Below are 21,210 nucleotides of genomic sequence, written 5' to 3'. Positions count from 1 at the left end.
GTATTGAATGCACAATCATTTGCAAACAAAAAATCACAGACCAACACTCCTTCCACTAGTTTTGACTTGTAGCCTTTTCAAGTTGAAAAATTTACCATCAGTGTGGTAGCTGACTTTGATTTTGTGTTTGTCCTCATTGAATGCTAAAAAACACATAGCCTTGTTTCACTCCATTGGTGATTGGGAAAGCTCAAGAGCATTGTCCATTGTCCATAATAAAACTGATGTATTGTACTGATGAACTTTTCTGGATAACCAAATTTTGACTTAATTTTCCATAAGCCCTCATGAATGATAGCAGCAAAGGTCTTAGATATATAAATGTTGAATACAGACCTCTATTCTGCTCCTGGAATTTTCCTGGAGTTTTTGGGCAGTAAACACCATAATGACTGTTCCTCAGCCCCTTCTGAAGCCACACTGGCTCTCTGTTAGGTAATTTCTTTCCAAGTTTAGGACTGGCCTATTAAGGAAGTCTCTGGCAAAAATCTTGCCAACCATGACTAAGAGAGAGACCTCCTGTGATTGTCACAAGACAATTTCTTTCCATTACCTTTATAAAGAAGAATAATCGAGACATCTTTGAAGTCTTGAGGCATAACCCTCTCTTGCCATATGATCTGCAAAATTTTAGTTGGCTTTTGTAGGAGCAATGGACCCTCCAAATTGTAAATAAAATTGACACCTGGTGCTTTACTACATGAAAGTAGCCTAATGATGTTCAAAACCATTTCTTTAGTTGGAACTTCAGCTAGGGAGTGATTGATTTCAACTTTAGGTCTGTTGAGAACACGATGGAAGTGTTCAGCCTTTCTCTCTAGGATCATGTCCTTATCACTAATCAGTGGGGCACCATTAGCACTGAGTAGCTGAGATGTACCACAGGTCTTTGGTCCATAAATAGCCTTTAGTGCATCATAAAAATGCTTTGGGTTGTTTCAGAACAAAATTGAATTTCATCTGCTTTCTTACTGAGCCAAGAATTCTGAATCTAAGTTTTGATTATACTTTATTTTTGATGGAATTGAATGCTACCTTCTTAGAGATGGATGAACTATCAGGCTGGTACACTCTGTGGAGTTCTCATTTTTCATGTAGCAGTTTCTGAATTTCCCCATCATTTTTATCTAACCAGTTTTGATGTTTGCAAGTGTTCTGACCCAGATGAGCAAATGCAATGCTGTACACAAAATTTCCAAAAGCTGCCCACTTCCTTTCTACTTCATTGTTGACAACTGTGTGTTGGCTCAACTTACCTTCCAGGTTGATAACAAACTGTTCTCTATCAGAGAAGCTCTTTAATATATTCACATCAATTCTTCTAGTAGTCTTTTTGTCCTGGGGCCTCCACTTTTATCAAATGAGAATATTCAGCTTGGAGAGGATAAGTCTATGAACAGTCCAGTTCTCTGCACCACACATTGCTTTGATCACTCTCACAGTTTTCTTGATAATAAGGATTTCCAGGTCTTCATAAAATTTTTCTTTGACTTCATCAGGGTTTGTCATGATGGGAGCAGAGGCACTGATGATGGTCGCATGGCATTTTCCTGCAAATGGCAATCACATCGTTCTGAGCCTGTCATTCATTCCTTTTGGAAAGCATGTGAGCTTGTTAATTAGATTAGTTTTGATTGCAAAACCTACACCACCATCACGGTGACCACTCCAGAAAAATATGAATCCATGTCATCCGTCAGTAAACTGGCCTTCATTTGCCTGCTTTATTTTACTCAGGGTTGCTATTTAGAAGCAATATTTGTTGAATTCTCTTGCAACAAGAGCTGTTCTTTTCTCAGATGTATTGATTTTATTTAGTCTACAAGTATGCACACATTCCATGTACCAGTGGTGAGTAGAATCAACTTTTCAGAAATTTTTGTACACTTTTTAGTGTCTCAACCACAAGGTGGGCTTACTGCTTGCTGCAGTAAGCTACCCAACCAGACAATTTTTAGGACACTTTTTCTAACCCGTTCCTCACATATGGAGGTGAACAGTGTGATCTTTAAAAGGCTTCTCAGACACAAAGGGGATTGCTGAATCCCACTGCTGCATCCAGTAAGGAGAGGATTCTATGGCCTGGCCTGTGGGCAGTTTGTGACATAGTTCCCAATGTATTCACACCGGCTACTTCATCACTTGCCCATTGCCACAGGACTTTGAGGGTAAAAATAGTAAAATGGTATAGTGATATCTTTTGATTTGTGCATAAATTAGATTTAAGTGAGGCAGAGTTGCATGAAGTCATCTGCCTCATTCTCTCTTCTAGAGCCATCATTATAGAGTGGCAGGACAGAATAAAAACAACTGATGATGACTCCAGATGCAGTGGATGACCTTGGTGTTTTTTGTTATCTAATCACGCTCTAAGCATTCCACAACACCTGCTTCATCTGCTCTCATGGCCATTGGAACAAATTGTTCTCATTGGCCTGTTTCACTAGTGGAAGTTTTTACATGGTTGGGGTAGACACCCCACTTAACTTACCATAGGGTTTAAGACCCCTTGTTTACCTTCAATCTGGTTTGGCCCATGTGCCAAAATGGTTTGCTGGGGTATGTGCATGCTACAGCTTCCGGGAGTCACAGGTGAAAGTTAGGTGGATAAAGTGCACACCAAAGGTGGAAAGCAATTCTGAAAAGGGCTCCGTAGCCCTCACCCCAGAGGTCTAGTATTCCCTTAACACACTCCATACCCACACTTTCAACCTGGAGATTGAAAGAGTGGTCACTGGGTCCTTTTATCTTGATTTTTAAGAAGTACTAATAGCATTGATAGTAACAGTTTTTGTGTGGTGTAAGTATAGAAAAGTTATGTTGGCAATGAATGTGCTTTTAAAGGAGTTTATTAAAGAAAAATCTAGTTTGAACAGACTAAATAACCATATAAATAGGGTAATAATTAACTTTCTCAAATTTGAAACAAAAGAAAAAAGAATTTTAAACTCCAATTAGAATATATGTCCAAGAGTCACATTACAAAGTTTTCAATAGTGATTAGAGAGTAGATTTCTTTCAGTCATTAGTAAAACAATTAGCTTGACATGGTCTTTACTCCCCTCCTCAAAAGATAACTTAACTGTCATTTATACAATCAATCCAAGGGTAGTTTTTTTCTTTAATAGGTGTTTAGTTTGAGGGGTTTTTTGGGGGAGAGGATAGGTGCTACTGATGATTATTTTTAACTTCATGTTGAAGTATTTCTGCCATTTGACACCTTTTTTAAAATTGGGAAAATATGTTTACTTGGAAAACGAAATTCAGGAGTTTTTCTGCCAAGGTAAATTAATGTGTGTTATGGGTCTTGTCTCTTCTTGTATGTACTCCTTGTATCATCTTCAACAGAAACTATAATGTTACTTAAGGTAATCAGTTATGGCCTTAGGCTCTGTCATTAAAGAAGACTTTATAAACTTCTGGTGATTGTAACATTTTAAAGACTACGTAGAAAGATGCTGTCAAGAGGAAAGATGTTGAGAAATGCAGGACATGTTTGAGGATAGACATGAAAATAAAGTGAACTTATGCCCCTTATAAAAATAGAATAACTTTTATTCCAAAGGATATAAATGCATTACTCCTAGTTAATTAATTAAAATATTTGTATTAAGAGATGTTACATCTTAAATACAGTATATTTCAGATATCATTCTACCAAAAGGACAAATTACATCTATCAATTACATGGTGATGCACATAGTATATTTATCTCATGATAACATGAAGAGTGAAGAGCTTATTATGTAAGTGTTATTCCTATTTCCTTGACAACAACATAATTGTAGTAGATAATTTATTGAGGTTGAAAGTTTTCAGTCCTTTCCTTGATGTCAATATGCTGGATTGGACTAATCCAGAGGATTGTTTCAGACATTTGCCTTGGAATTAGCTTGCAATTTCCCCAATGAAACAGGAGGGATCTTAGAAGTAGTTTGCTCCTTAACCCTTTAACTGCATTACTCACTAGAAGTCATAAGACATCAGACCAAAATGGAATTAATGGTCATGGAAGACAGCAAGTTAACTTTCCAAGTTTGTTTATCATTTGTGATTAAGGAAGTATTCAATTTTAAAGCTTCTAATGGTTAATTGAGTGGCACGTAGCTATTGGTATATATGGACTATTTCCTCTCAAACTAAAGTTACATACAGCAAAGGCAAACATTCATTTTATTTTTACTATATCTTGCTTCTTTAAAACAGTCATTGATATCATATTACCAGTATAATAATCTATAAACCTGGAACCACTTCTAATCAGTCACACACAGATATAGATTCACACATATGAACACACAGACACAATTTTTATCATCTTTATTTTCTTAAATATTCCCTTCCTCAAGTGTGACAAACTTTCTTTTGCAACTTCCCATTTCCATTATAATCCAGCTTCCAAGTAGGTTTTTGTTGAACAAAACACGCTTTGCCTTCTCACTGCTTTAACAAAAATCTCCTCCTTTGTTATTGTTTTCTGTAGATTTATTATTTTATGAGACCTCAAAGTAAGGTCTTTACTCCATGGTGTAAAGTCCTTCACTAGAGCTTCCCCAAATCCTGGCATTTAACAGTATATTTTCCTACATCCCTATCAGTTCTCTAGACTCTCCTAGAACACTAGTAAAGGCCCCTTTTGTCAATTCGTCACATTCATATCTCTGAGCTTTCTCCCAAGTCATCCCTATATAAGAATACTCTCCTTGTCCTAGTTTGCCAAGTTCTTCTCCTTTTTCTTTTCTCCTTTAAATGGCTCTTAACATCAAGGATTTTCCAGGAAGCTTTCCCTCAATAATGTCAACAGAAGCAATGGTTCCCTTGGAGATTCAATTTTTCATATGCATCCAACCAAATATTCTCCCCCTTTTATTTATATCTGAGGTAAATATTTTATTAGCATATTTGTTTGTGACCATCCTTAAATAAATGAGCAGCTTGAGGCTGTTTACATATATGCAACAACATTTTTTTTAATGGGAAGGTGAAGTTATATAAATTCAGCTAGACTTAATTTAGCAGATCTATTTTCTAATCATGATTATTGATGACAAAGACAAATGGAATAAAAATGTCCTTAAAGTGATTGCCATCAACACTGCTGCTTTTCTAAGACTGATAGTTCCAAGGAGACATACAGTAATTAGGTAGTCAATACATGCTTAAAAATTTTTTTTACATTTATTTATTTTAAAAACACATTGTTTTATGAATCATGTTGGGAGGGAAAAATCAGAACAAAAGGGAACAACCATGGAAGAGAAAAAAAACTGAAAACAGAAGTGAACATAGCACGTGTTGATTTACATTCAATCTTCATAGTTCTTTTTCTGGATGTAGATGGTATTTTCTATTCAAAATCTATTGGGTTCACTGGTTCACTGAATCACTGAGAAGAACCAAGTCTTTCATAGTTGATTATTACACATTCTTGTAGTTATTATATACAATGTATTCCTGGTTCTGCTGTTTCGCTCAGCATCAGTTCATGTAAATCTTTCCAGGCCTTTCTAAAATCACCTTGTTCATCATTTTTTTTATAGAACAATTTTTATAGAACAATAATATTCTTTTACCTTCATATACCACAACTTGTTCAGTCATTCACCAAGTGATAGGCATCCACTCTTTTTCCAATTCTTTGCTACCACAAAAAAAGATGCTACAAACATTTTTGCCTATGTGGGTCCTTTTCCCTCCTTTATGATTTCTTTGGGACACAGGCCCAAAGTGTAGGCACAGTTTGATTACCCTTTGGTCATAGTTCTAAATTCTTCTCCAGAAGGGTTGGATCATTGCACAACTCTACCAACAATATATTAGTATCCCAGTTTTCCCACATCTCCTTCAACATTTATCGTTATCTTTTCCTGACTTCATAGCCAATCTGAGAGGTGTGTAGTGGTACCTCAGAGCTGTTTTAATCTGCATTTTTCTAATCAATAGTGATTCAGAACATTTTTTCATATAACTATAGATGGCTTTAATTTTGTCCTCTGAAAATTATCTGTTCATATCCTTTGACCATTTATCAATTGGGGAATGACTTGTATTCTTATAATTTTGACACAATTCTTTATATATTTTAGAAATAAGATCTTTATCAGAAATACTGGCTGTAAAATCCCACCCTCCAGCTTTGTGCTTCTCTTTTAATCTTATTTCTGTTCATTTTGTTTGTGCAAAAACTTTTTAATTTACTGTAATCCAAGTTGTTCATTTTGCCTTTTATAATGTTTTCCTGTTCTTCTTTGGTCATACATTTCTCCCTTCTCCAAAGATCTGATAGGTAAATCATCTCTTGTTCTCCTAATCCGCTTATGGTATCACCTTTCATACCCATATCATGTATCCATTTTTACTTTATTTTGGTATGGGGTGTGAGATGAAGGTCTATGCTGAGTTTTTGATATATTATTTTATGTTTCCCAGCAATTTTTGTCAAATTTTGAGTTCTTATCCTAGAAGATGGAGTTTCGGTATTTATCAAATATTAGATTACTTTAGTCTTAATTACTGTGTCACGGGTATCTAATTTATTCCACTGATCTACCTCTATTTCTTAGCCAGTATGAAATGGTTTTGATTATTGCTGATTTATAATATAGTTTTAGGTATGGCACAGCTAAGCCACCATACTTTGTATGTTTTTTCATTAATTTCTATGATATTCTTGACACTTTTTTCTTTGAGATGAATTTTGTTAGTATTTTTACTAGTTTTATAAAATAATTTTTGACAGTTTGGTATGGCTCTGAACAAGTAGATCAATTTAGGCAGAATTGTCATTTTTATTATATTAGCTTGGCCTATCCAATTCAATTGCTCATGGGTAGGCCAAGCTAATATAATAAAATAATAATAAAGTATATTTCCATAGGGGATGGTGAATTCTTACTCAGTTGTGATCATTATTTGTCTTTCCAACAACTTACTCTTTAGAGTCATCTTGTTCTTCTTTTGTTGTTGTTGTTCTTCTTGTTGTTGTTGTTGTTCTTCTTCTTGTTGTTATTCTTCTTCTTCTAGTTCTTCTTCTTGTTCTTCTTGTTGTTCTTCTTCTTTTTCTTTGTGTTCTTCTTTTTCTTCTTCTTGTTGCTCTTTTTCTTGTTCTTGTTCTTGTTCTTCTTGTTGTTCTTCTTGTTCTTCTTGTCCTTCTTGTTCTTTTTCTTCTTGTTCTTCTTGTTCTTGTTCTTCTTTTTCTTCTTGTTGTTCTTGTTCTTCTTCTTGTTCTTCTTGTTCTTGTTCTTCTTTTTCTTTTCTTCTTCTTGTTCCATCATGCCACATGATTGACTCATTGAGCTTATATGCTAAATCCGTCAGCTCTTACTCACGAGATTTGTTTTCTAGCCAGTCTTCCTCCATATTACATTTATAAGTTAAATTTTTTAACCTAAGCATAGGTTTTTACATTTATTTCTATTGAAGTCCCTCAGATAGTTTTCTTTTTGTAGCACATTTTGCTCATTGTGTTTAGTCCCAGGATACTGGGTCCATAGTTATTCAAAAGTGGTCTCTTAAGTATAGACATGGAAAAGTTATAATAAAAAAATGCCTATTGCCAATTGTAATATGCATTTGTATGGGCAGTTCATTGAGTTAAGACATCACTGCTCATATTGTGGATAGATATTTAAGTTAAACAATGAATTGGACCCAAAATTGAAAAGGAGGAAGAAAATGGACTAAATTGTATTTGAAAATGGTACAGTTCTAAGGGTGGAGCCAAGATAGTGGAGTAAAGTCAGCAGTTTTGCTTAGGTCTCCCAACTCAATTCTGAGTGATATAACCAACAAAAAATCACAGTAAGTCATTTTTTTTTCAGTCCAAGGCAGCTTAGGAAGACAAAAATAAAGCTCTGCAGACACTGGGGAAGGTGTTGGCCCATAGTGTAGCACCAGTAAAGTGGTATCAACTGTGGACTTTGGAGATAGAAGTAACAGTGGAGGTAACAACAGTGTTAAGAATACCCAATAACCAGGATTAGTAAGGAGACTGGACACCAGGCCAGAAGGAGATTCCAGATTCACCCTTATGTTAGCACTGGGCACAGAATTGGTGATTATTTAGCAGCCCCATTGCCAAATAAACAGTTCTGTGATGCAATTCCAGGGCAGAGAGGAGCAACTGTGTTTGTGAGAGTACAATGGTCTTATATATTTAGGACTATAGTACAGACCAAAAGGGCAGTGACCAGTTCAAACCCTACGCAGCAAAACTTTAGAAACAGTAAAAACGTACAGGCCCCTAAATTTAGCTATGAACATAGCAGGATATAAAAGCCTGATGCTCAGGGAAGTCACTCAACCCTCCCAGAAATAAGTAGAGGCCAACTATAATATAAAGTTCAAAGTCAAAATTGTGAAAATGAGCTACTTATTGACAAGGAAGCTCAAGACAAATTTGAAAAATATATTTGAAAACATTTACAAGCAAAGCCAAAAAGAAAAATGTAGATTGGATACAAACCAAATACGAATTCCCAAACCAACTAAAGAAAAAGATTAAAAACATCAACAGATTTTAAAATAAAATAAAAACAGCAGAAAAACTGGTAAAAAAATGAGAGCATTGCAAGGGAATTATGAAAGAGAATTAACAGCGTAGTAATAGGAACATAAAAATACTATACACAATGACTCCTTAAAATCATAATTGGTCAAGTGAAATGTCAATAAAGTAAAAAGACTGAAAAAAAAAGAAAATGCAAAATATCTTATAGGAAGAACAATTGATCTGAATAATAGATTAGTAAGAAATAATTTAAGAACTATTGGGCTCTCTGAAAGCCATGATAAAAAAAAAAGAACTTGGGCATCATTTCAAGAAAATGTTAAGGAAAATTGCCCAGATATCTTGGAACCATTGGATGAAGTAGAAATAGAAAGAATTTACCAATTTCCTCCTAAAAGAGATTCTCAAAAAGAAATTGTACAGTCATTCTTGGATATAAAGTCCATTTTTAAAAGTTTATTCTTTTAATGATGCTATATGACTAGGAATCATGGAATGCATTATTCTCTAATGAATCAAAATTCTACATGATCCAAAGAGCAATAGGGTGGATCATAGTGGTCTTATTAAAGATGACTTGTGCACAGGATGTAGTATTAGCATTTTCATATAGAAAATGAAGGCCAGGAAAAAGAAATTATTTGATCATGTAGTAGAGGGGGCAGCATGGAGCAGTGGTTAGAGTCCTGGGCTTTTTAGGATTCTCTTTGATTCTTACTAACAGTGTGACCACCCCTCCCCTAGACTCTACAACTACAACTCTAAAATAACACAGTTCATAATTGTAAGGAGCAAATAAGATAATAGATGTAAAATGCTTTGCATATCCTAAAAGTGGCATTTCTTTCAGAGACTGAAAAAGATAAGGGACAGAACAGTGGTCTAATCAACTATAGAAGTTTTATGTTCTTGGGATTCAGAAAACTAGATTTGGTCTTAGATTTTAGCCCAGAAATCAAAACCTGGATGCAGGCATAGAATTCTGGTGACACTTCCAATTTCCAGCATAAAGATTAAAGGAAATTAAGAATACTAGAAAAGTCACTCCGAAAGCATAGTCTTTAGTATTCTTATATGTTAGTAACCAGGATTATGTCAGATAATTTACTGATAGCTCATTAGTATTACTCTTAGAAGATATAGATATATATATATATGCATATATATATTTGTATATAGATTTGAGAGTCAGTCTGTCAATTTTCAAAGAACTGGGCATTGATATATAACACGATTCCATTTTATTTCTTTTAAATTATTGAAAAAAACAAATTACCTTGATCTTTGTAAGGTGTTTTGGAGGCAATACTTTTTTTATAGTTCAGACATTTCATTATAATAAGTTTAATTATAGTGTTTGTTGAAATGAAAAGTTGAAAACGAGTATACAAAACAATTACTAATTGTGTATTGAAGGCAGCAAGAATTTCTGCAACATCAAAAAGTTTCCCAAGATAAAGTTTTAACAGCTCAAGTTTCTTGAGTGTTTTTCAAAAGACAAAAGAAAAAAAAAAGGAAAGGTTTTTTTTTCCCTTCAGATGGCAAATCTGACCCTTGTAGTAATGAGGGGTAGTAAAGGATATTTAATACATGTATAGATGGGAAGTAGTTCCAAAGTGGGATCAAATACTTCTAAAATGGAATGACTCCCCAAGCTTTTGTACTGTTTTTTTTTTCTTTCAAAACCTAGGTACCATGGAGAAATATCTGCTATTCTTGACTGTGTCTTTGGGGCTAATGTTGGCTGTAAAGAGGTTTCAAATAAAAGCACCCCACACTTGACCAAAATTAAAAATCTAGTTCTTTTGTTGTCCCAATATGTCAGAAAGCTCTTCCCAATATTATCACCAGTCATCAATGTGTCCTTCCTAGGAGTCATCCAACTGTGATGGAGAACTACTCAGAGCCTGACCTGAACTTCAGGGTTTGGGAAAAAGTCTAGTTATAAATGGTTTATGTCTGAAGATCTAATGCTCTCAGTGTTCACCCTGCTCTGAACCATAAGCTCAGAGCTTTTTTGTTGTTATAAGTATCCGTGTGAGCACAAATACAAGAACAAACTCTATGAAATACATAAAGAACCAAAGACATAGAATTACAAAGAAATAGATATCTATTCCAACAATGCAAAATTGATCATTTGTCTTTAATCATCATTTCTAAAGTCTCAAAAAAGAGAAATCTCAAACAATTACAATGGTCTAATATTCAAGTTGTTACTGCAAAACATGCCCTAAGCATAATTCTTTGTTCTATGTGTTCAAGTGTTTTATTTATCTTTTAAAATATTTTTATGGTTAAAAAGATCACAGTTTTTCAGGTCAAAAACCAGCCACAAAAATGAATCTCAATACAGATCTCACAAATCAGCAGGAATAGCATTTGGTTCTTCTGCTGCTACACGTTAACACTCAGTAGCCTTCGTATCAATGTGATTAAAATTTCTTTCCAAACTAAATAATGAGTTGATATTTTTATAATAAAAAAAGTTCTGAGTAATATTGCATAGGAGTGCCAGAAACTGTCCTATTGGAAACTAAAACTATTTATATTAAATAAGAAATCTGTTTTCAGGCCTGTATTTGCCACATTTATAGCATGGCACAATACATACTGTGATGGAGGTAGGAAAAAAAAAAGGTTTCTGGCACCCAATTACACATATTAGAAAGTTTGCCACGTAAAAATAAAGTGAAGAGCAAATAGGAGAAAATAAGAGGGAGAGAAAAAAAGAGGGAGGAGGGATTTTATTTCAGAATTGATTGGACAACAAGTCCAGTGCTTCATAAAGACCATCCCCATTAGTGACACAGGTGGCTTAGATGTACCAGTTTCTGTGATGAAAAGAATGCAGTCTAAATTTATCTATGAATTTGGCTGCATTCATGGCATTGGAAAGATCCTATCTGTTAACAAACACTAATAAGATGGCATCTCTAAGCTCATCCTCTGCCAACATTCTCATCAGTTCTTGGGCCTCATTCATTTATTCTCTGTCATTACTGTCAACCATAAAAAATCTGCCCTTGTGTGTTCTGAAAGTAATGGTGCCATAGGACTTGGCTCTTGTTCTAGACACTTACATCCCACACTGTGAAGCTAATGTATTTATATTCTACAATATTTATGTTGTAACTTACAGTGGGAATAGTAGTTACAATTGCACCCAGCTTCACTTTGAATAGTTTGTCTTTCCTGCAGCATCCAGACCAACCATTAGAATCCACATTTTTCTCCTTCCCTCCCTCCCTCCCTTTCTTTTTTTTTTTTTTTTTTTTTTTGCTGAGGCAATTGGGGTTAAGTGACTTGCCCAGGGTCACACAGCTAGACAGTGTCTGAGACCAGATTTGAACTCGGGTCCTCCTGAATTCAGGGCTGGTGCTCTATCCACTGCGCCACCTAGCTGCCCCCTCCTCCCTCCCTTTCTTTCTTTCTTTCTTTCTCTCTTTCTCTCTTTCTCTCTTTCTCTCTTTCTCTCTTTCTCTCTTTTTCTCTTTCTCTCTTTCTCTCTCCCCTCCCCTCCCCTCTCCTCCCCTCTCCTCCCCTCCCCTCCCCTCTCCTCTCTTTCTCTCTCTCCTGGCCAAAGAGCCCCTTAAAGACTTTAGCAAATATATTTCATGTTCCAAGTGTGATATGTTGAATGTTGGCAAAAAGAAACCTCCCCACTACTGAGTTATGGGCTTCCTGTCTCCTCACTCATGAGTGGTTGCTTTCCTTTTTATCAGCTCTCCAGGCATTAGTTTTGCTCCCAAGATCTGGAGTCAATACTTTTTACAATATCTAAACAAAAGGGAAAAAAAAACCCTTCTGCTGAGATTGAGAAAAGTTTTAATTTTAATTGGCATATGTAAATGTAATTTCCTCTTATTAGCTGATGAAGCATTTGCTTTTTAAATAAGACTTTTTTTGGTAAAATAATTGGTTATTTTTCCAGATTCCTATAGTCCTAGTGTGACTAAGCTAAGTAGCTCCCCTGTTTCCCATAACATTCATTTGCTGGAATTTCCTTACTGTGCTTAGGTTACAATCTGCTCTGTTAGGATTGCCATTGGATTTTTTACAACTACCAGGAAATTCTGATTTTCCTGTGAATTTGTCTTATGAAGCATTTGTGACTGTACTTTTTGGCATGATCACTGACATTTTGACAATGTGGCTTTGGAAGTGATTTAAAAAAATAACACCTCTGTTAACACTGTGGAGTGTGAATTATACAACTTCTTCCTTACTTTCACATTCTTTTAAGCACTATTAATTCAATAACTGTAAAATTAGTAAGTTTCTCTCTTTCTTGATAAATGGATATGGAATACTTTCTTGTGCTGTACATTGAAGTCATTTATGATCATCCACAGTATTCATCCCTGGAAAAATTTTGCATATCTAAATATGCCATCTTTTGCTTTTTGGCAAAATAAAAATCAACAATGATCCTTCAGTGGCCATTGTTTAGAATGAGAAATTGGAAGCTTCCAATCTCACCAGTCTTACAGAATTTGTATACTCCAAATCAATTTTTTCCAGAGATTAAAGTTATTTTCCATGTTTTTATTTACACAAAAACTCCTACTTGCTCCTTTGGTATTTCTTTCCTATCCCACTGTGATATCTTCTGCATTGCTTAATTGAAACTGATCTCTTATTACTCACCAATGAATTCTTTCTCACCAAATCCAAGTCACTTTTTATTTAGTTCTCATCCTTTGACATTTTATCTCTTTGAAACATTGCATACTGCCCATCTTTTAACATTAACTTCTTGGTTTCTATTCTTTATACTTTTATCTGCATAAAATCTCTTTATTTCCCTTTCGGGTGATTCTCTTTCTCCCCAAACACTAATTATGATCATCCCCCATCATCCTCCATAGACACATATATCCATGGAAAATATTTTTATAAAAATAATGGAAAACCATTATTTTTGTGGTTTTGACTATTAACTTCCCACATTCTCCAAAATATATCTCTAGGTCTTGCCACTCAACTATATTTCAGTCTTATAATTCTGGTTTACTCCAACAATCTCCTAATAGCTCTCTATCCAATCTAAAAATCTGTGGACAAATTCTTATTTTTCTCACTGTTCTTTTCATTGTTGACCATTACTTCAAATTTGTAATATTAAGTGTCCCATGCTTAAAACTCTATTGCAACACCTTGAACTATTTGAGGGAAAGATGTTAGGTTACTATTGTGAAATATTTTTAAGGAAAAAAAAATCTATCTTTAAAGTGAGTAGGTTTGCTAGATTAGTCAGGACAACTGCAGGTTATAGTTGAATCCTGGATAGCAGAAATTTACCCAGCTTCAATCTAGGAATCAAACCTCTTCCATTGTTGTTGAAAGATAATCAATATTTCCACCCTTCCAGGCAAGCTTATGGTTGTGGTGAAAGAAAAATGATTTTCTAATTAGAATATTCTAGATGAATTTAAGTGAATAAATTCCCTCAGAATATGTGAGATACAGTTTTAATTCAGTTTTAATTATTTTTATTTTTTTAGAATTTGTTTCTTTTCCTTTCCCTTTTAACTCTCACCTGAACTTAACTCAAATTATTTCACTTTGGGGGGGGGGCTACTGTTTTCTTATGTATAAATTTGGGAGGAAAAGAGAAACTAGAGTAGATGACCTCTAATGTCTATCCTAAACATTGATCTATGATCCTGTGAATTATTTTTAAGTGAAGCCCTATTATTTATGAAAATCCAATGAATTAAAGGCTTAACACACACACACTCCTCCAAATAGAAATCACTAACTCTATTAACAACTCAATATAAGTGGATGAACTTTATCAGGATATATTACATATAGAATTAAAAATAAAACTTATTGATTAAAGGAATAAGAATAGGCAATGAGGAAACCAAATTATCACTCTTTGCTGATGATATGATGATATATTTAGAGAACCCCAGAGACTCTACTAAAAAGTTATTAGAAACAATCCACACCTTCAGCAAAGTTGCAGGATTCAAAATAAACCCACATAAGTCATCAGCATTCTTATATATCACTAACAAAACCCAGCAGTTAGAGTTGCAAAGAGAAATTCCATTTAAAGTAACTACTGATTGTATAAAATATTTAGGAATCTATCTGCCAAGGGAAAATCAGAAACTTTATGAGCAAAACTACAAAACACTTTCCACACAAATTAAGTCTAATCTAACCAACTGGAAAAATATTAAATGCTCTTGGATTGGGTGAGCAAATATAATAAAGATGACAATACTACCTAAACTAATCTATTTATTTAGTGCTATACCAATCAGACTCCCAAAAAACTACTTTGATGACCTAAAAAAAATAACAACAAAGTTCATATGGAAAAACAAAAGGTCAAGAATTTCAAGGGAATTAATGAAAAAAAATCAAATGAAGGTGGCCTAGCTGTACCAGATCTAAAATTATATTATAAAGCAGCAGTTACTAAAACCATCTGGTATTGGCTAAGAAATAGACTAGTTGATCAATGGAATAGGTTAGGTTCAAAGGACAAAACAGCCAATAACTTTAATAATCTAGTGTTTGACAAACCCAAAGACTCCAGTTTTGGGTATAAGAACGCATTATTTGACAAAAATTGCTGGGAAAATTGGAAATTAGTATGGCAGAAACTAGGCATTAACCCACATTTAACACTGTACACCAAGATAAGGTCAAAATGGATTCATGACCTAGGCATAAATAATGAGATTATAAATAAATTGGAAGAGCATAGGATAGTTTACCTCTCAGACCTGTGAAAGAGGGAGGAATTTATGACCAAAGGAGAACTAGAGATTACTATTGACCACAAAATAGAAAATTTTGATTATATCAAATTGAAAAGTTTTTGTACAAACAAAACAAATGCAGACAAGATTAGAAGGAAAACAATAAACTGGGAAAACATTTTTACAATCAAAGGTTCTGATAAAGGCCTCATTTCCAAAATATATAGAAAATTGACTCTAATTTATAAGAAATCAAACCATTCTCCAATTGATAAGTGGTCAAAGGATATGAACAGACAATTCTCAGACGAAGAAATTGAAACTATTTGTAGACATATGAAAATATGCTCCAAATCATTATTAATTAGAGAAATGCAAATTAAGACAACTCTGAGATACCACTACACACCTGTCAGATTGGCTAGAATGACAGGGAAAGATAATGTGGAATGTTGGAGGGGATGTGGGAAAACTGAGACACTGATACATTGTTGGTGGAATTGTGAACACATCCAGCCATTCTGGAGAGCAATTTGGAACTATGCTCACAAAGTTATCAAACTGTGCATACCCTTTGATCCAGCAGTGTTTCTACTGGGCTTATACCCCAAAGAGATACTAAAGAAGGGAAAGGGACCTGTATGTGCCAAAATGTTTGTGGCAGCCCTGTTTGTAGTGGCTAGAAGCTGGAAAATGAATGGATGCCCATCAATTGGAGAATGGTTGAGTAAATTGTGGTATATGAACGTTATGGAATATCATTGTTCTGTAAGGAATGACCAGAGGGATGAATACAGAGAGGCTTGGAGAGACTTACATGAACTGATGCTAAGTGAAATGAGCAGAACCAGGAGATCATTATATACCTCAACAAGGATACTGTATGAGGATGTATTCTGATGGAAGTGGATTTCTTCAACAAAGAGATCTAACTTAGTTTCAATTGATCAAAGATGGACAGAAGCAGCAACACCCTAAGAAAGGACACTGGGAAATGAATATAAACTGCTTGCATTTTTGTTTTTCTTCCCGGATTATTTATACCTTCTGAATTCAATTCTCCCTGTGCAACAAGAAAACTGGTTCTGCACACATATATTGTATCTAGGATATACTGTAACCTATTTAACATGTAAAGGACTGCTTGCCATCTGGGGGAGGGGGTGGAGGGAGGAAGGGGAAAAATCAGAACAGAAGTGAATGCAAGGGATAATGCTGTAAAAAATTACCCTGGCATGGGTTCTATCAATAAAAAGCTATTAAAAAAACAAAAAACAAACAAACAAAAAACCCAAAAAAAACCCCAAACACAAAAAAGGTTACATTATGGGGAGAGCATTCATTCTTTGCTTTAGTGTGTAATAAAAGTAAAAATTTCATCTTGAAAAAAAAACTTATTTATAAAATGCAACTTCAATTTTTCCTCTTGCATTCATTCATTCCTCTTTCCTTCTCCATGGTGGTTGAAGGGAGAAGAAAAAAAGAATGAATGTGAGGAAAAAAAGTTTCAAAAGGAAGGAAAAGGAATGAATTCTAAAAAAATTGAAATTGAAATTTAAAATTGTTTGATTTAGCCCTGTATGTAACATATTCTGAGGGAATTTACTCACTTAAATTAATCTAGAATACTTCAATTACAAAATCATTTTACTTTTTGCCCCTGCTGCTTTTTACCTAAATACTCTATAGTACATTAACTGAAATAAGGAAGAGGAATTTCCTCATAGGAAAATTCCTTATAGGTGGGGAATTTGGGGAATAGCTCATGAGCTTGGCATAGAAGTATGGTGCAATAATGATGGGATTCTTCAGTTATCAAGATATTTACTAGAGCTTTTTTTCTATAAAGAGAAAATAGATAATGAGCTCTTGACTTGTTTGAATAATAATTTTATCCTTCCAAAAGTGGGGCAACCATTGAAAGGAAATTATGCTTTTGATTGGATCCTTACCATCATAGATGAACTGGTTTCTGAATTGGAAATGATGTGAATATTGGGCTCAAGTGTATCTCTTTCTATTAGAGTTTGTAAAAGAGGAGAAGAAAACACATTTCAAACTGTATCCTAGATTTGGCAAAAGCAGATTTTAAAAGATCCCAAGAAAGTCTAGGTAGGATCCCACAGATAAAAAAATTTATAAGGGAGGTTATTCCAAAAGGGATAGGAAACTCTTAAGAATGAAATTCTGAAGACATAAAGGGAAATTATTCCAATGAGGAAGGAAAAGCAGTCTCTTTAAACTGAAATTATATGCATAAAAAAACTCATCAAACAATTAAAATTTTTAAAAACGTACAGAAGATAGAAGAACAGGTAAAAGAATGAATACAAAGCTTAACATAATATTATAAGAATAAAGTTAGGAGCACTTAAGTTCAGAATTACCTGAGATTAGCAATGATCACTAACCTAAAAAATGTGTGTTATGTTGGAGTGAAGAGGATTAAAGAAAATACAATATTTTCTTCTTAGATTGAGTGCTATGATGGTAACAATAGAATTTTGAAAATTGTGTGAACTAAAATGACTCCATCTTATAAAATGAAACCTAAGTTTCATCTTCCTGTAAATTCCCCCTGCTGGGAATTGGTTGGGAATTGGGTGACATCCTGCTTCACATCTCAAAAAAAATCCACCTTTCCTCTTCCTCCTTTGGTTCCTCCATTCTCCCCTCTCTCCTTTTGAAGCTCACTACTTATCCCCTTCCCAGTTCAGAAAACCCTTAATCTTTTTCTCCAATTACAAATTAATTACCTAAATTTGCACTCTAGTTTATAGGCTATCAATTGTTTTCTTTTAATGCATAAAAATTGGTCTCACCTTGTTTTTGGAGTCCATTGCCAAGCTGAAAAGGCTTGTCCCATTTTGTTATGCAATTGGCATGCATTGCTTGATAAATTGAAGCTTAAACCTTTGCTTCCTCAATTCTTTCAGGTTTCACTTTTTTTGGTAAGCCAGCAAGATTGAGAAAGGACTCTGACCCCTGAGCGGCCTTCATGGAAGCTTCATGGAAGACTGCATCAGAGGTAGGATCCTCTCTCAGTAAATTCTTCTCAACTAAGGTAGAATTTACCCGACCCTGCTGGGAAAAGAGATATTCTCTTTAAGGGAATGATGGGTTCCAGAAAAAGTAAAATACTAAAGAATTTCCCCTTGGAAAAATTTCTTTTGGCATGAGATCAGGGAAGAGCATGCTGTCAAATTGACAGCATCTTAGGGAAATTCTTATTGACCTGGAAACAGGCATAGATTCCCATCATCATATGGAAATCACCTATAGTGGGGTGATAGAAGAGAGAGCTATTAAGTTAAAATATATCAAAATCCATTTGGTTTCAATATTGCCCAAAGAAGGGACTTTCAATTGCTAAAAGTTTTTGAAAATTGTGCACACAAACTTTTCCTGTTTTATTGTTTTCTCTGTATTTTTACGTTTCAGTAAAATCTCAGAAAAACTTTTATCTTATGTTGTTTGTGGATTCTGCTACCTTAAAAGATTTCTAATTGAAACTGCAGCAAGTCATAAAGATTGCTATAAAAAGTTGTAGTTTATGAGTTTAGAATGTTGGGGAAGATTAATGAAGTTTCAGAATTTCATACTTCATACTTGAACAGTGATACCAAACACTCTGTCCTGGTAAGTAGTGACCAACTGCCACTTTAGGCTTTCAGTGAGAAATTAGGTTGGAAGACCTAAAGAAAAAAGCAATCCTGTAATATACTTTCTCTTTGTCATTTTAGCCCTGGCAAGGATGGGGTTATGGCAGATTAGGTCAGAAAATCAAGGAAAGGGAAACCTTTTTCCTCTTTTAAATTATGGTAATCATTAAAATTTTTTCAGTAGATTTTGGAGGTGTAGAGATTAAAGAGATTGAAGATTAATCATTGAGGAATTTGGAAAGTAATCATTGTAATATTGAATTAATTAAGAATGAAAGTATATGAAAATTTCAGGGATAAATGGTACTTTTATCACTTTTCCCCTGAAGAACTGATCTAGTATTTTAATATGATAAAGGAAGGCAGTTAATTTAAAAGTAGTTCCAGAATAAAGAAAAAAAATAGTTTGCAGTTTGCTTTTTAAATTTATCTGGAGCTTAATAGATGCTTCTTATTCTTTTCTTGACTAGGAAAAGAAAAAAGCCTTTGAAATCAAGGAACAACTTAAAAGTGAATAAAATTTCATTAAGAAATGGAAAGCATGATTTAAAACAAAAATTGGGTCCTATGAAAAGAAATAGTCTACCCCATTCCCACTGGAATGGGGACTAAACCTTGGATGGATATTCACAATATTGGGAAGGAGTGGGGAATTTGATCAGGAACCAGACCAGACTAGAATGCTTTTTTGCATTTTTTGCATTGGCTGAAGAAAAACTTTCAAAGCTTTATTTAACAGAATTAATTGTTTAAGTAAATTAGAAGCAAGGTTGTCAAAAAATATTAGAAAGAAACTATACATTAGCAAGCACTTAGAAATCCCCAAAGGGTAATAACTATTACAATTGCTTGATATTGTATAGAATTTGAATTAAATTGCAAAGGAGAAATTCTATCAGATAAAAACTAATTATTTAGGAAATAGTATTCCATCTCTGAAAGACCATGCCAGAGACATATTTTCCAATCTTTAGAATCTTATGAGCTCCAAAGAAAGGTATTGGTAGTGTGATGCTATTACTTTTACTAGAGGTTAAACTAAAAAGTCTTGGGGAAGAGAGGATATAACTAGGTTATGATCATCAAAAGAATTGATTTAGTTTTCAGTATTGTTTTTTTTTCAGTTTTAACTTAAAAAATTTTTTTACTAAAGCTTTTTATTTTCAAAACATATGCATGGGTAATTTTTCAACATTGACTCTTATAAAACCTTCTGTTCCAACTTTTCCCCTCCTTCCTCCCACCTCTCCCCTAGATGTTTAATTTAACATTAAATATGTTAATATATATTAAATCCAATATATGTATATACATATTTATACAGTTATCTTGCTGCACAAGAAAAATCAGCTCTAGAAGGAAGAAAACAAAATTGCAAGCAAACAACAGAGAGATTGAGAAGGCTATGTTATGGTCCATACTCAGTTTCCACTGTCCTCTCTCTGAGTGTATATGACTTTCTTCATCACTGAGCAAGTAGAATCATCTCATTGTTGAAGAGAGCCATGTCCGTCAGAATTGATGCTTGTATAGTGTTGTTGTTGCCGTGTATAATGATCTCCTGGTTCTACTCATTTCACTCAGCATCAGTTCATGTAAGTCTCTCCAAGCCTCTCTGTATTTATCCTGCTGGTCATTTCTTACAGAACAATAATATTCCATAACGTTCATATACCACAATTTACCCAGCCATTCTCCAATTGATGGGCATCCATTCATTTTCCAGTTTCTAGCCACTACAAACAGGGCTGCCACAAACATTTTTTGCATATGTGAGTCCTTTTTCATCTTTTAAGATCTCTTTGGGCTCTTACAGCCCCAGTAGAAACGCTGCAGGATCAAAGGGTATGCACAGTTTGATAACTTTTTGAGCATAATTCCAAATTGCTCTCCAAAATGGTTGGATTTGTTCAGAGTTCCACCAATAATAATTCAATGTCCCAGTTTTCCCATATCCCCTTCAACATTAGTCATTATCTTTTCCTATCACCTAAGCCAATTCTTTCAGTATTTTTTAAAAGAAAATAAATTAAAATTTTATAGAAGGGTTTAACCTTTGGAAGTGAGTTAATTTTAATTCTTGACTCTAAATTTTTAAGTATAGGTGCCCTAGAAAATTGAGGTTTTGACTACATGGCTATAAATCAATATTTGCTACAAATTTAAACAATTCTGAGATGCCACCTCATACCCATCAGACTGGCTAAGATGATAGGAAAAATAATAAATATTGGAGGGGGTGAGGGAAAACTGGGATACTAATACATTGTTGATGGAGTTGTAAAATGATCCAACCATTCTGGAGAGCAATTTG

The 21,210-nt window shown here is 34.3% G+C and overlaps 1 pseudogene; it reads right to left on the bottom strand.

Moving 5' to 3' along the window:
* Nucleotides 1-7,121: 7,121 nt before the first annotated feature.
* Nucleotides 7,122-12,124, bottom strand: LOC127557925 (ADP-ribosylation factor 1-like; annotated as a pseudogene).
* Nucleotides 12,125-21,210: the final 9,086 nt, after the last annotated feature.

This window comes from Antechinus flavipes, chromosome 3 (assembly GCF_016432865.1).
Source record: "Antechinus flavipes isolate AdamAnt ecotype Samford, QLD, Australia chromosome 3, AdamAnt_v2, whole genome shotgun sequence".
NCBI classification, from domain to species: Eukaryota; Metazoa; Chordata; class Mammalia; order Dasyuromorphia; family Dasyuridae; genus Antechinus; species Antechinus flavipes.
The sequence above is the reverse complement of the archived record's forward strand: the minus strand, read 5'-3'. Positions and strand labels throughout refer to the sequence as shown.